A 16,359-nucleotide genomic window follows, 5' to 3' on the forward strand; every position below is an offset into this window, starting at 1 on the left:
CGCAGGCTCAGCAGCCATGGCTCACGGGCCCAGCTGCTCCGCAGCATGTGGGATCTTCCCAGACCAGGGCACGGACCCGTGTCCCCTGCATCGGCAGGTGGACTCTCAACAGCTATGCCACCAGGGAAGCCCCAAATTTCAGCTTTTATATTAAAGAAAATACTTGTTTTATTTCACTTTGCCAAGATTTATAAGAACTGGTATTTATTACCACGAGGTTCAAAGTATATACCTTTATAACAAGTCGTACGTCTTAGGTATTTTAGGGTATTTACTTATCTCTCTCTTATTCTAGGCTATGAGATGTGATATATCTGCTCATTAAGATTACAATCTATTTGGAGAAAAAAATAGGCAGTAAGACAAGATAAGAATCATTACAAAGTTTTCGTGCATCAAAATAGCAAAACTATCAATACACTGTATGCCTAAGTATTGAGGGTGTAATATTTATTGCTATTTTATAGATTTGATGTCAGAAAATATGTACAATTGAAAATATGTTCAGAATATAAACTCATGTGATTTTATTGCCATTTTACTTGGAATAATTTTATCTTCTGCTTATTGAACATTTTCTCAGAAGAAATGATGGCCTGAATGAAGATGTCTAGTTCTACTTGATCGTATAGATTCTGCTTTGGAAATTTTGAGAAAAATCAACTGAACACGTTGTGTTTCTTTCAAAAATTAGGTTGGCAGAAATAAGTGGAACAAAATACCTGAGCATCTCTCCATTATTTCTCTGCTAAAATGTGAAAGCACATGCACTGCAATTCCTCATCTGTATCAGCTTCATGGATGCCATATTGAGTTGGGTTTCATCTGTCATATTGTGTCATGTCAAGCTGCATGGTGTCTTATAATGGATGCTGACATTGGGTAGCAAGCTGCCCTCACACCTATGAAAACACATTCAGAATGAAAGCAGATGGTAAATTGTTTGCTGCACTAACTATTGTGGCAGGTAAAATATTCTACCTCAATCATGGAAAAGGATATCATATTGCTAAACCTTACAGTCTGAACGGCATACATGTCCTGATATAAAGGATAAATGTTATTTGGCCTAATAGACGCTTTTTCTTGAGTCATGGGATAAAAGAGAAATCAGGCTAAAAAATGTTTTCTTAATATTGCACTGAATATTAAACTAGAAATTATAATGCCACCATGCTCCACGTTATCATGATTAATTAAAAAAAAATTTTCAGAAACACTATCACTGGAGCTTTGGTGGTTATATGCAGGAACACTGAAGCTAAAATGATTTATTAGTCAATTCTTGTTTTGAAGAAAGTGATAGTAACCTTTTTTTTTGTTGTTGTTGTTGTTTTTTTGCCATGATCACTTCAGCTTCCTAAACTGTGGCAAAGTGTTGCCAATGCAGATGTCAGCAAAAGTTTCAGGGCTGATAAGCATTCTAATAGGACACAGAGAGCACAACTGCTTCTAAGTAAGGCCAAATGTAGCTAAACTCTTCCTGTATTACCTTAAATTTCAGGCCAGGTCAGCGAACACTGAAAATAAAACCTAATTATTCTCAGTTGAAAAGTTCAATATCACCATTATGATCTGACCTATTTCAGAAGCTCTTGAATTTTTTTGCTACAACGAGTAGCAGGTCATCTAAACTATTTTGAAACATTCAGCTGCTGTGAGCTACATCATAGCTATGATTAGAAGCCCGATATTTTATATTATGAAATAAATTAATTATGAGAACAGAGAATTTATAATTTGGTAAATCTCTGTGTAATTGTAGGTTTAAATGTATTCTGTCACAATCAATATAATATTTCAAGAGAAATACAATTAAATAGATCAATTAACCTAATGAATTAAAATGAACACTTCACTCATTTCTTAGTTTATATAGACTTTTAAGATGTTGTTATTTCATATAAATGTTTATTTCATACTAGGCCTTATGCAAATATGTGTTTATTTTGGTTTTAATTTAAAAAATCGTTATATGAAAAATTAGTTTTATTACATAGGTCGGTTGATCAGTTCAAAATTTAAACCATAAAAATAAATGAACTGATTCAGTACGTTCAAAAACTCGTTTTCCTGGATGCTTGACTGAAATATCTCAATATTATCTTTTTTTTATAACAAAATAAATCCATATTCAAGCAGTTTTGTTTTTCTATGTGAAAATGTCCTGTAAAATGAGGGAAGAAGAAGGTGATATGTTAATGTCTTTTAGGAATACAGTAATTAAATTGAATATATGTATGTGTGTGTATATCTATATCTATATCTGTATCTATATCTATCTATCTATCTATATATATACAACACACTTATCTCAGGCACTAGTCTGTCTAGTATGAGATCACAGAAGTCCAGGTTGCATAATATTTGGTTATTTTCCTGGTTTGAATTTTAGCTATAAAAGAATATTCATTCTCAGTATATCGTTGAGGTTATTTTATTTTATTTTTTAGTTTTTTGGCCACGCCTGTGCAGCATGTGGGATCTTAGTTCCCTGACCAGGGATCGAACCCCTGCCCCCTGCATTGGGAGTGCAGAGTCCTAACCACTGTATGGCCAGGGAATTCCCAGTTTGGGTTATTTTAATTGGCTCTGTCCATGTGTATATTCTATAAATGCTTCATAAAAAGAGCAAGGAGTACTAAACTAACTATATAAATAGATGATTTGATAAATGATAGAGAGGTAAATAGATAGAGAGATAATCTTCTATTCTTGCTACAGAACTGCCAGTGCTATGCTCATTTGAGTTCTCATCTTTCAACCATGATTTCTGTCTTTATTGCTTCTTTAATAACAAACTCAGCCTGTTCTCAGTCTTCATCCTCTAGATCTCCCCTCTACATCTGAAACCCTTAACCAACTCCTTTCCCATTGAAATTCTCTTCTATCTCCTTGGGTGCCACTCAAATATCTCTCTTAGTGAACAACCTATCTTCAGGATACCTGATTGATAATTACAACTGCCTAATGGGTAATGTTGGTTCAACTAATCATTCATTTATTCATTCAACAAACATTATTCTTTCCTAGCTACACTGGCTATTGGACTAGAAAACCAAATGCAATAGAGTGTCTACCCTGTATTGAGGGAAACACCAGTGAAAACATTGAATTCAACTATGTTATGAGAAAAATATATAGGGGATGTATTCAGAGCATGCAAAATTAATTTGTGATTTGATCTTGAGGATGGGGATGCTTGGGAGAAAGAAAAAAATTAAAAACTTCAGAGTAAGAGTAAGTGACTGTTAGTGTGAATCCTGATAATTAAGTGTTCAGCCTACTTGAGGTGAGTACTTTTCTTGTAGAAGAAGCAACTTTGCAAAAGGAGATAAATAAACAAGGCAGAACATTTAGGTATGGCTAAAGGAAGTCATGAAGTTAGGCAGTTGATGTTCACAGAGAGATGAGAGTGCGGTCATATTTAGAGACTGTTAGCACATACGCTGGACTTTGAGAACAATGGAAAGATTAATAATGTTTTATTTCTGGGAAGTATGATGACCAGATATTCATTTATAAAATGGTTATTCTTCAGATCAGCCAGTATGTCCTGTAGACACTCTATCTGTCCAAAACGTGATATTTACTTTCTAACTTTGTTTCTCCTAATTTCTTCCAACATATTTCTCTCTGGCTGTCTCCACAATGGAAACACCAGTTGTCTTGGAGTTTAGCCATTACTTCTCCCCATCTACATTGCTTACCATAGTTAAGTCAGTTCTACCTCAAAATGTCTCTTTAATCTATGCCTTCCTCTCTAGCCCCAGTGAAATTTTCCTATCTCAGCCTCTCAAAATCCCTTACCCAGAAGATTGCACTATTTTTTTAACTTCACTCATGTCTTAATCCCTTCTAATTTATCACCTACCTTGTCACCAAGGTTGCTGTTTTAAATTAATTTTATCAGGACAGCTCCCTGTTGGCTCATTACTGGACAAAATCCAAACTCATCAGCATGGAGTCAAAATTTGTTTTCTATCTGACCCCAACATTCCAGTTCTTGAACTATAGTGTTGGCCTTGCTGCAAAACGTTCTGTGATACAAGCAGGTAGAAATGGGATTTGGCACTTTATTTGTGCCTGGTATATAAAAAAATTCTATGCAAGTCTATGGTATTTGCTATTATAATTATGGAAATCCACAGATGTTGAAACCCAGAGAGTAAATTAAATGGAGATTCAAACACAAAGCTAAGGTTAATGAACTGGAAAATAGATTCAGAACACATCTACAGGACTGAGGTTTCTGAAACACATAAAGACACAGGATGCATATACAAAAATTAGGAATCCCAGAAGAATGTAATGTATGGAGCAATGGATAACACAAGAATATGGCAATAATGCAATTGTTTAGAATCCTTTGCCCACAAGCAATTTGGATAGCTGAGTCTTGAAACAGGTTAAATTCCACCTAACCTACGCTTTCTCTATCTTATTGTCTTCCCCCTTTTCATGGGCAACCCATATTTAAGACTAAGTTTATTTATTGAGGTTGGTGAGAAACAGCCTACTCCCCAATAAATAGTGCAGTGATACGCCTATAGCATATTATCCTAATTAGCAATGAAAAGAGAAACCCTTGATTTACACACAAGGAAAAGTCAAACAGGTTATGTCCTCAAGATGTAATGACAATTTCACTTGTCTTAATTTTTATCTGTTGCCAGCTTATCCAATTTGAATTTCCACTCACCTGTGTCCAGTGAAGTCTTGCTTTACTAGCTCAAGCAAAAGCTGAGTGGCAGCGTTTCCCCAGCAGATGTAAGAGTCTTTAATAGAGAGCAAATACATTAAGCCTCAGATCTTCCAATTTGAGTCTGCTCAGCCACAACTAAGCACTTGGCACTGGGTTGTACTCTATCTGGGGTAAATATGGTTTGTTTTGGAACAAAATCTTATTTAGCTGTTTCCAAGTTCTGGCCAGCAAACCAGTCTTCTTCCATAATGAGATTTTATTGGTCCATGTCAAAATGTAAGAAACAAGGTTAATGCAGTGAAATTTTCCTAAAGCCAAATTTATTCATTATTAAGGATTTTATTGAGTTGAGGTTATTTCTTTCCTAATTTTTGGTACTGAAATACTGTTCCTTTCATGAAATGACATGAGAAAAAGTTCTACTTTGGGTGGTAAAATCTGGTTTTGTTTTGACTTTTTATACCCTTATTAGAAAAAAAATGACAACCCAATTACAATTCTCCTATATATATTTTGAATTTTATTGGTCTGTGAAATCCAAATATATATGAATTCTTCCAGTATACATTAACAATGACCCTGACCCTATCATTTTAGAGAAGCATTTTAACATTAACCCTAGCCTGCAGAGGACGGCAATCTCTGAACTTGGGTATCTTTCTTACCATAGCATTCTTTCTGGCCTTGATGAATGGTACATTCTCTTTGTGGCTCTAGGGAACATAATCCTCGAGTGGGTCCTCTGACATCACATAATATATCTATTCCATCATGTCCCCCTCTGTCAGCCTCTATCTACCTTCCACTACCATCTGTTACAACAACTCAGATTTGTATATCTTACTAAGCATTGGCCCCCACTTTCACCAAGCTTCTAACAGCCACGCTACCAGTGTGTCAGGCTCATCCTTAGGGTCTTCGTCAGGTTGAAAAATCCTGTGTCCTAAGAAACTGCCACCAGGTCAATGAATTGTTACTTTTCCAGTATTCAATTTCAGACCTCTTAAGCATAATCAAAATTTAACCCTAGTGATTCTCCTGCAAGTACACACTCACTAGTTCTTGTAGCTCCTTTTGTTGTAAAATTTTATTCCTCTTTTATCAGTCCCAGCATATCCCTAGCCAGATTATACTTGCTGAGGTTAAATCATGGTTATCAGCTTGTGGGCTCCTGGGGTGGGATTCCATTCCCTTGTGCATTATCTTTCATCACAGGGGAAGGATTATCTTTGCTAAGGAGAGGTGGGCCACTTCTGTAACCCATGACAACTCAGGGGGTCTGCAAAGACAAAATCCACTGGGGCATCCATCCAGATGGCCTACTCCATGTTTCCAGTTCTCAGGTTTTTCTAAGCAGGGTCCTAAACTTAGTCCAAAGACTGGCTTTGACTGAATATTTAAATATCTCTTGGAGATCTATGAATTTTAGGTCCTAAGTCTGCTCTTCATCTTCCCCCCGCTGTCTCACTAAAGGAGATAAGGGTCTCTTAATGAACTTCCAAAGAGGACTTCTAGTTTTCAAGGTTAGCCTTTAAGTACATGGTAATGGCACTCAGTTTCTCATTGTCTCTCTAGAGAGTCCTCATTCAGTCTTTTGGATGGAGTGTTTGTATATATCCCCTTGCTCAAATTCACTTGTTGAAGCCCTAATATTTGAAGGTAGGTTCTATGAGATGATGGAGGTTAAATGAGGTCATAAGGATGACACCCTAATCCAGTAGGGCTGGTACCCTTCTAAGAAGAGGAAGGGATACCAGAGCTCTCTCTAACTCTGTCATGTGATGACACAGCAAGAAGGAGGTCATTTGCAAACCAGGAAGGAAGTTTTCATCAGAAACAATATCAGCTGGCACCTTGATCTTGGACTTCCTAGCTTCCAGAGCTGTGAGCCAGAAATTTCTGTGTAAGTCACCCAATCCATGCTCTTTTGTTGTGACAGCCTGAGCTGACTAAGATAGGAGGTTAACACACTTTTTGAATAACCAGTCAACTCCTTGGGTACATCGTTTCTTGCATAGATTTCAAATGCCTAAATCACCTGTTTCTCTCCACCAAAATGTTTCCCAGGTCACTATAAGTGAAATATTCATTAATAAGGCTGCCATCATATGCCAGCAATGATCTCTTCCCGGACATTCCTCAACATGTGCTCCTCTTTGCTTACCAAGTGACCAGGTGACAGGTGTAGCACATCTTACCTCCTCTTTTATTACTCTTGATATCACCCATGTTTGTGTTATCTGAGAACACACCAAGAACGGATTAGACATTCAAAGGAAGTATGAGTGACTCATTGTCATGGCCTTCATAGGGGTTACATGGCACTTTCCTAATACTACAGAAAGATCATGGAGGGTAGGAATTATGTCTAATATTGATCTTGGATTATCAATGACACAGAGGAGCTCCAAATGAGTGAATAAAATTGTATGCTGGATTGAATTGCTCTACATTGAAAATGCCCTCATTTGTTTGGACTCTCCATGGACTATTTCAGAGGTCAATAGCACTAAGAGGTATAAAGGGGGCTACAGATATTGATCAAGAATCTCCAGTTGTCTTCCTAAGTAAAAAGGTCTAAAATCAATGTCATGTTATCTCTACTGTTTTTCCCAGATCAAATACTCTATAGTTCTCCTATATTTTCTTAAATTCACCAAACATCATTATAAGGTAATGCGTTGTGATCTCGTTTTCCTTATAATATTTTGTCTCCACTTCCCCCATTTTGTTTGCTGAATGAAAATAAATTGGTGTCATTCTGTTCAACTAATGATGGCCTTGGGGGAAGTGTGGGCAGATTAGAGAAGTGGGTGTCATCCAAGCCCTAAATATTTAGCTGAATTGGATATTTCATAAAGGTAATTGGCCACTTAGAGAAATAGAAGAGATATCAGGATCAATATCTGACACCTTGAAGCAAGGAGTCACCAGAGAGTATAATAAATTATTTCTTTTAAAACTAAAAATTTTAAATGATTAAAATTTATTTAGAGAAAATGGGAAGAAACTCACTTTGTATTGACACATATTACTTCTAATTTATTTTTTTAATCATTATATTATTTTATATTACTACTTATATATGAATTATTACATTATATACTATATTTTAATTCCAAATAAAACCAGATTTCTTTACATTAACAAAAATAGACAGTGATAAAATAATTGGTAAGCCTTTCTCCATTTTACCTAACTGTAATTCTCTTCAGTTTGTTTTTCTTTTTCTTTTTTTTCCTAAAATGGGCAAATTATTATGAGATCTTTGAAGGATTTAAAGTTTAAATTAAATATAACTTATTAGGGGAAATAGCATTAGGCTCTGCATTTCTCTGTTACAGAATTTTCAACCACTGAGAGTGCATTATGTAAATGGAAAAGTATTCCATAAATATAAATGTGTATACATGAGAGTGCTTATTTGGGACTGGTTTATATTACACTGATGTATTAGGTATAACATTTCAGGCCTCCTTACAAATTGACTGCCTGCTCTTATATGTCTTGATGTGATGCTCTATTATCTTGGTTGTGGAGAAAGAGGGAGAAGAAGCTTTCATTGAGAATAGGAGAGGGTATTATAAAATGTTGTAAAGGAATAGAGGTTTTTGTCTTCTATTTCTTATAAAATAGAAAATGTCACTTTTTGAAACTAAGACAAGGAAAAAAATAAAAGAAAACCTCCATGACCTAGCTTCCAGGATGTGGCAGGCAGAGTGAGATTAATAAAATAGTTTTTAGATACTTTTAGCAAGCCACAAAACAAGAGAGGGTAGCCGCTATTGAAAATTAGACTTTGGAAATGTCCCACAAGAATTGACATGCCACAAGTTTAGAGACAGAAAATCAGCTTGCTGAATTTTCAAAATCCAGAATAAATACTAATAGTTTGGTTTAATTGCATAAAGAAGTTCAAAGGAGAGAACTTTTTACATTGGATTTCATATGGACAAGTTAAAATAGTCTCAGTGTATAAGGAGGGAGTACTAGGAGGTAGAATAATTCTGTTATATATAAGGACTTAATGTCATGATATCCAATAATGAATGCATTTCAGATGACTTTCATTGATTTATTTTTTAATCCCCTACTATTGTTCATTTGCTCGACTGAAATTTTAGTCTTATGCTCCTTTTTTCACAGTCGAATTTAACCCCATGTTTGTCACTTATGTGACTGAAACAATAGAGGTAATCAGAAATGACATCCTCCAAGTTACTGCAGTTTCAAAAGTTCCCAGGATCCGTATTCATCTTTGCTACTTCCTGCCGGTCTCAGAGTAAGAGATGCTCCTCTTTCTGTCCATAGAAAAACCCTTAATCTTTGCTCTTGATCTGGTGCCCTCTCCCCTTCTCTCATTTACTAAGGAGGGAAGGAAGGAAGGAAGGAAGGACGGAAGGAAAGAAAAAAATCCATTCTTCTCTGGCTATTTTCCCAGGGAAAATGTGCTTCCTCCCTTTCATTCTCAGTTCACCTTCTTAATGGATGATGCTAGAATGACCCTCTTTACTTTATCATTCCTTACTTCATCAACAGTCAACTAAAATATTGCTCACAGCAAAGGTCACCAGTGATTGCCCACTAATGCTTGCCCAAATTAAAAAATAAATCCAACCAATATTTTTAAGCATTATTTTTCTGGATTCCATGAAACATTTGACAATATTGACTGTGCATGAACACATAGGACCTTATTGTCAAATCAGACTAATAGAATCAGATATTTTCCTGATAATGTTTAGCATTACCAGTAATATCAATGCTTAGTTGAAGTAGAGAGGAGTCTGGGACTTCAAGGGCAGCTCCGTGGGGTCCTGTCTTCCTGCATCAGTCATGCACCTCTGATTCAGAGTAATAGATGAGGTCTCTAATGAGGTCCATGGTCACCTAACAGAGTGGGATTATTTAAATTATAAATATCTCCATTTTATAACCAGTTAAGTGTTGTACAGCTTATGTCACATTCTCTAGGCTGCTATTCCTCCTACATACTGGATCCAATTGCCTCTAGGTTATCTTAGCCATCAACATCCTGCTAAGGGTATTTCAGAGATGAGGTCTTCCTCAGGGCAGATATCAGAGGACCAGGTGACAAAGAGAGTAGATCAGGTCACCTGCCCATCTGCATCCTTTTCTTTCTCCCAAGTTGAATCTCTGATGAAAGGAATGACTAGGTTACAAGCCAACTTTAACATTTCCCTCCCATCCATTCACTTTCCTTTGTCTCTTCCTTTGCTTCCATAGCATCATTCTCTCAGAGTTTTCCTTCTAACCTCTGGATACATCTCCAATCTCCTTTATTGAAACTTTTTCTTTACCTTTCCTCAAATGTCAATCCATAGCATCTGTTCATTCTTTTCTGTGCTTTTCTCTTCTCACTCAACGTTCTCTTCATATATGACTTTTATTTTGTCTTATGTTTTTAATTATTACCCTATATTGTGACTCAAAATACATTTTTTAAAACTAGATCCCACATGTATGTTACAACTAAAAGTTCGCATGCCCCAACGAAGGAACCTGTGAGTTGCAACTAAGACCTGGCACAACCAAATAAATAAATAAAATAAATATTAAAAAATAAATAAGTAAAAAATAAAAAGAGAGAGTCATGAGCAGGAAGATGTCAAGGCATCAAAAGTCTGGGCTCTTGAACTTCTTACAGGTCTATGTATTTTGAAAGTTTGGAGTAAGCTACAGAGAGTTATGAGGTGGAAATGTTACCAAGGTACCTTGTGACCAGGGAGAAAAACAGGCAAGATCAGTCTAGGTGACCACTCTCTAATTAATATAGTAGTTAGGGTTCAAAGTAAGAATCCTTTGGCTCTTCAAACAAAAGAAACTCAAAATCCAATGAATTAAACAAAATGGAAGTTTACTACTCTCTCAGGTTTATTCCCAAACTGTTCGGGAGGGCGGGCTTTCTCTGCCATTCTCAATATAATGGCTTTCACCTCTGGGTCCATGTTAGCAACTCCAGTTTTGCCATTTTCTAGTTAATAGGAATAAGAAAAAAAATGAAGGGCAGACAACTTTCTTTTTAAGAATATAAACAAAGAGTGCACAAATTACCTTTACTCACATGACATCTCAACAAATTTAATCACTTGTTTTTAATAAAAGGAAATAATCAACCTGGAAGTACAAACTCATTTGCTCAGACACAGTTACAGACCCAGGTGTATGGGCCACTCAAACAACATGTGTGTCCTTGACAAGCTTGCCTTTCACATCTCACCCTGAGGAAACCTACCCAGAGAACACAGACTGAACACACTACATCTCCAAACCCATAAGCAGACTTGATTCCAGGCTTACTCTTTATTGGCACGGGGTTGGTTCTGTTCATGATCACCAACTAGATCACTGCATAACAATAATGCTTAATGCACTGAGCATCCCATATGCATTTCTTCTTGAAATTTATCTGGGCATGACCCATATATGATGTGTACATGCATCTAGACATCTTGTATAAACCATGATTGTTTTAGAGATGTTGAATTTGACAGGTAATCAGGTATTTGAGACAATTTACAAGAATTGTATAAACTTCTGACCACTTGTTTACATAATACATTTCCATCCCTCTTGTATAAATTGCTGTGTAAAAAATTAACAAAACTTAGTAGCTTAAAGCAACCAACATTTATTGTCTAGTTTCTGTGGGAGAGAAGTTGGGCATATGCTCAGGGTGTCACAGGCTATAATCAAAACGTAGGTTAGGTGGCATTTGTGTTTGGGAGCCTGTCTGGTGAAGAATCAGCTTTTAAGCTTATTCTGGTTGTTAGCAGAATTTATTTCCTGAGGTTATATGACTAAAGTCTCCCCACCTTTTTTTGCTAGCTGTTGGTTAACAACTGAACTCCGCTCTTAGAAGCTGCGATATGTCCTTTCAAAACATGGTGGCTTCTCCAAGTCCAGCAGGAGAGTCTCTCTTTCTCAAGACCACTAAGACAAAGTGTTATATATAATATAATCTGTGAGTAATTATTCCATCACCTTTGCCATATAAGATAATGAAGAAAGTAACTACTCCATTACCTTTCTATACTCTATTGGCTAGGATCAAGGTTCTACCCACATTCAAGGGGAGCAGTTTATACAAGAGTGTGGGATGCAGGTCATCTTAGAATTCTGTCTAGTGTAAAGATTAAAATTTTACTTCATAAGATTTAGTATAGTGATAAAGTACATAAAACTGGGGCTTCCCTGGTGGAGCAGTGGTTGGGAGTCCGCCTGCTGATACAGGGGACACGGGTTCATGTCTCGGTCTGGGAAGATCCCACATGCTGAGGAGTGGTTGGGCCCGTGAGCCATGGTCACTGAGCCTGCACATCCGGAGCCTGTGCTCCGCAACAGGAGAGGCCACAATAGTGAGAGGCCCGCGTACCACACACACAAAAAAAAGTACATAAAACTGATTGTAATAATATGAGCTTGTGGGCATGTAAAAAAATCAGTCTTCCAAGGGAATCTGGTTATACATTCTGATACCTGTACTGAATCATATGTATGTACATATATGTACGTCTGGCATACATATGTGTGTATACTTATATACACTCTTCTTGTCCCTAAACTATATGGTTTTAATTGTTTTAGTATGCTTCATTATTCACATATGTTACATAGAATATCTAGGTATGGAATAAAATAAATGTAAATGATTAATCATTTTTGTAAGTGGAAATTAATATCAATCCAAGAACAACTGGGAACCAGATACTCCTTTTGCATATTTTTCATTCATTTCTCAGTACTTCAAGAAATTCCTTGGTCTACTGATATAAATTTTTTATGCAAAAACCAATAAATAAATACATGAGTGAAACTTGAAGCAGAAATAAGCATACAATGTCCAAAGAGAAAACTTAGAAACAAATCAAAATAATACAATTAATTCTCCTGAAGAGATATTTCATCTCTGCCTGCCTCTGTCATGTTCAGATGGTACCTGGACCGGTGTGAGTACAGCATCCTATAATATCAGTGAGAGGATCTGTCTGTGCCTGATGCACAACAGGGTGGAGGCGATGTCAACACTGGGCTGGGAACTGGCTACCTAATCCTTACCCTTTGTGGCTAGTCTATAGGTAGACATTACACTCTGACTCTTGGTTATATTCTAGACTCACTCAAAGACATGTGGATGGACAAAGACAGAGGTGTGTCATGGGCAAATCTATTTCAAGGAAGTGCTGGGATTCTGATTTGTTCATAATCTCTCTTGTGTCAGAAATGGCAGATATTTTAAAAAATACAATTAGGGAATATAGACAATATTTTGTAATAATTCCAATGGAGTTTAGCCTTTAAAATTAGATTAAAAAATTTAAAGAATACACTTACAGATTTTCTCTTGAGGCTTGAGAAGAAAGGGTGTGTGTGTGTGTGTGTCCTTCGCTTTTTATTTTTTAATAGAAACTTCAAGATACTAAGCATACAAAATTTCTGGATAGAGAAAGATATCATAGGAAATTTGCAAAGTAGTACTGGTTTCTGGTTCCTTTCCTTCTTGTCATCAGATGGAATGTTATAGCTTTGTACTACAGAACTTCGGGAAAAAATAGTGATGGTTCATCAAAGTCATCTCTTCCCAGGAGAAGAAAATATTACACATGACTGATACTATCTGGCCTCAAAGAACACTTTATTAGTCCTTACCTCCTTTTGCAACTGACTTTTTAATGAACCAATCCACATAAATTTGTGTTCATTTTCCCTTGACTTCCTTAACTTTTAAGAATTTATTTTAAAATATATATCAATTGTATAGGTACGTCATAGGGAAAGGGAAAGGAATAATGAAACCAATGAGATGAAGAGCAGTTAAAGGAGGAGAGGAGACAGGAAGGAGGGCAAAGAAGGAAAGAAGGGAGAAAGAAGAGTGAACAGTAAGAGAGGAATTCTTAGGAAGAGACAAATTAGGGGGAGGGGAGGGACATTGTTTGACTTCTCAGATTAACCCAGGACTTGAATTCAGGTTGGAGTGTTTATGCACGTGCATACAAATGAATTTTAGTCATTGACACTTCTGACATTTGTCCTTTAATACATCATCATTTGCAATATTCTCTGAGAGCAGTTGAGTTTCTCTTCTAGCCTCATCATCTTTTTCAAAATTAGTCTTAAATACAGTCTGTCCTCAGTGACTCAATTTCTGGTCTATCGTCTATGCTTTGAAATTTGACTTCTGTCCACAGCACGCTACTAAAACTGCCTTTTCTAATTTGGCCCCCTACTTGTTGGGTGCAATGGCTTTTTCAGTTTCTTTTTCTTTCTTTTTTTTCTTCAGTCTATCCTTTGTTAAAGATCTCTGGGTGGGAAGGAGATGCAAGAGGGAGGAGATGTTGGGATATATGTCATCTATCTTGTAAACTGGATTGTAAAGCTCTGTTCCTTGGGTTTACTCATAAGCGTTCTGGTCATATTTAGGACTTTATCACTGTTTCTTTCAGACTAGTTCCTGAGAGACTCCCTTTAGCTCCTTCAGGAATTCACAAGGTGGTGTCCTAATTTTCCACTCTTTCCTCCTGACCCATCATCTCTCAATCATCCCATCTGCTTATACCTTTCAAACAACCACTTTTATGCTAGAGACTAGCAAGTCTCTGTTTCCAAGCTCAAGCAGCTCATTTGAGCTTCTGAATCATGTACTTGACCACCTGTTGAATACAGCCCTTGATGTTCCATGAACATCTTGAGTTCCATATGTCAAAACCCCAATTCATCCTTTTCTTGCATAAACCTGGTCATCTTTTTTTCTCTGTCTCATACCTCCATTCAGGCATCTGCCACCTTACTCCCTACCTCCAGGCAATTTCTAAATTTTGTGTTACTTCCTAAGGTTTAACAAATTGTCTTTTATTCTCTATCCTTGTTAATGACAGCTGTAGCACCCACATTCTCTTATCATCTTATTTCTGTGCTACTGTTATAATGTACTGAACAGCCATCCTGCATCCATTGACAAGTCTCTTGAGTCAACCATTTGCACATATACTGAAGATTTATGTAAAATATAAAACTCACCCCATTAACTACTTGTAGAACACTTTCACAGCTTCTTATGACCAGGAGAACATAGTCTAAGCTTCATAAAATGACATCTTGTATCTGGGACTATCTCCCTTTCCAGAATTATTTCTAGGCACTTTTTACCTTCAGAATTTAAGTTGTAATGATCCCAATCTGTTTACGGTTCCCTTTATCACAAAATGTGGTTTCTATGTGCAGACCTTCTTCTTGGGAATTCCCCTTTTCTGGAATCCCAATTTTTCCTTTTAAAATAAATTCCTAGAGTTTTCCCTGAGTGCTGGAGACTGGGGTGAATGTCCTTCCTCTGTGCCACCATCAACCCATTCTTGCTATTAAAAGATTGTATTATAGTTGTGTACCTGTGCCTGCCACAGACTGAAAGCTTGGATATGTGAAGAGCAGGAAAATATTGCTCCTCCCGTTACCACAGGAAAAATGGGGAGACAGACTTTAAGGAATCAACAAGTTGTAATTAAGTAATTCTTAATTAAGTAATCAACTTTCCTTAAAACCAACAAAGAATTGAGATCTCAGGGCAATCAAATATCCCTAAATCTTGAGAGTCACACTCTTACAGGGAGAAGCAAGACCTGAGCATTTGCTTATCTGGGAGAGACAACCCTGAACACCATAAAAGCTGGTAAGATTCAGCTAGAAAGTTACAATGCACTGTAGAAGGCCAACTATGGGCTAGAGAGAGAGGATGAAGCCCTTGAGGGCTGCAGACCTAGGGAGATTGGCAACCTATTGTAGATTTTACCCCAGATGCTCAAAGGGAAGATCAGGGAGAATTCTGAAAGATCACACTTTGTAGTGCCTGGGGTTGGGGAACAGCTGCCTCTGCCTAAATCTGCCCAGACATATTTTCCCTATCTGCCCTATGGGGAAAAAAAAGACAAATAAAATATAAGAATAAGAAAAATTGCAGCCTAAGGACATAAACGGATTGTCACATCACTCAAGTTGATTCTGATAAAAAATGGAGAAAGAAAACATTGAGGATGCATTCCAGATATTTGTGTGTAAGAAAAAACATGGTCTCGAAAAAGCAAAGGAATTGGAATCTAAAGACTGAAACTGCAATTTACTTATAATTAATTGTATAATTTTTCGAGTTATTGCATCATAAAATGGAACACGTATTGATTATGAACCTATGTCAAATGGGTAGGTGGTTGAACATATTGCATTATTTTGAATATTGAGATCATAAAAGAAGAATTTGTTTCCCCCTAGGAACTAACTCTTCCAGAAGTGACTGAGACCAAGATAGTAGGTCAAAATTACAGTGTGTCTTTACTTCCTTTCACTCTTCATTTAGCATAAGAAAGCATTTTCCTGAATGTAGTGGGAAGTTGTTATATGGTGTCCAAGGAAGTGAACATCTAGGCAATTGCTCCAACATTGGCAGTCTTAGCTCAAATATATTCTTATTCTCACAATCTAAATGATAGTCCATAGCTGACAAAGACTAAAATTAGGAGAGCAGAAAGGAGTAACAAACTATAAATCTCTATTAGGATGGTCAAGTAGCATGGTGGCTTTGGAACTAGTTATTTCTGGTCTCCAAATGTGACTCGGCTTTGATTAATCTTGTGACTCTTTCAAAA

The sequence above is a fragment of the Mesoplodon mirus genome (genome assembly GCF_964341445.2).
Source record: "Mesoplodon mirus genome assembly, chromosome: 17".
NCBI lineage: Eukaryota > Metazoa > Chordata > Mammalia > Artiodactyla > Ziphiidae > Mesoplodon > Mesoplodon mirus.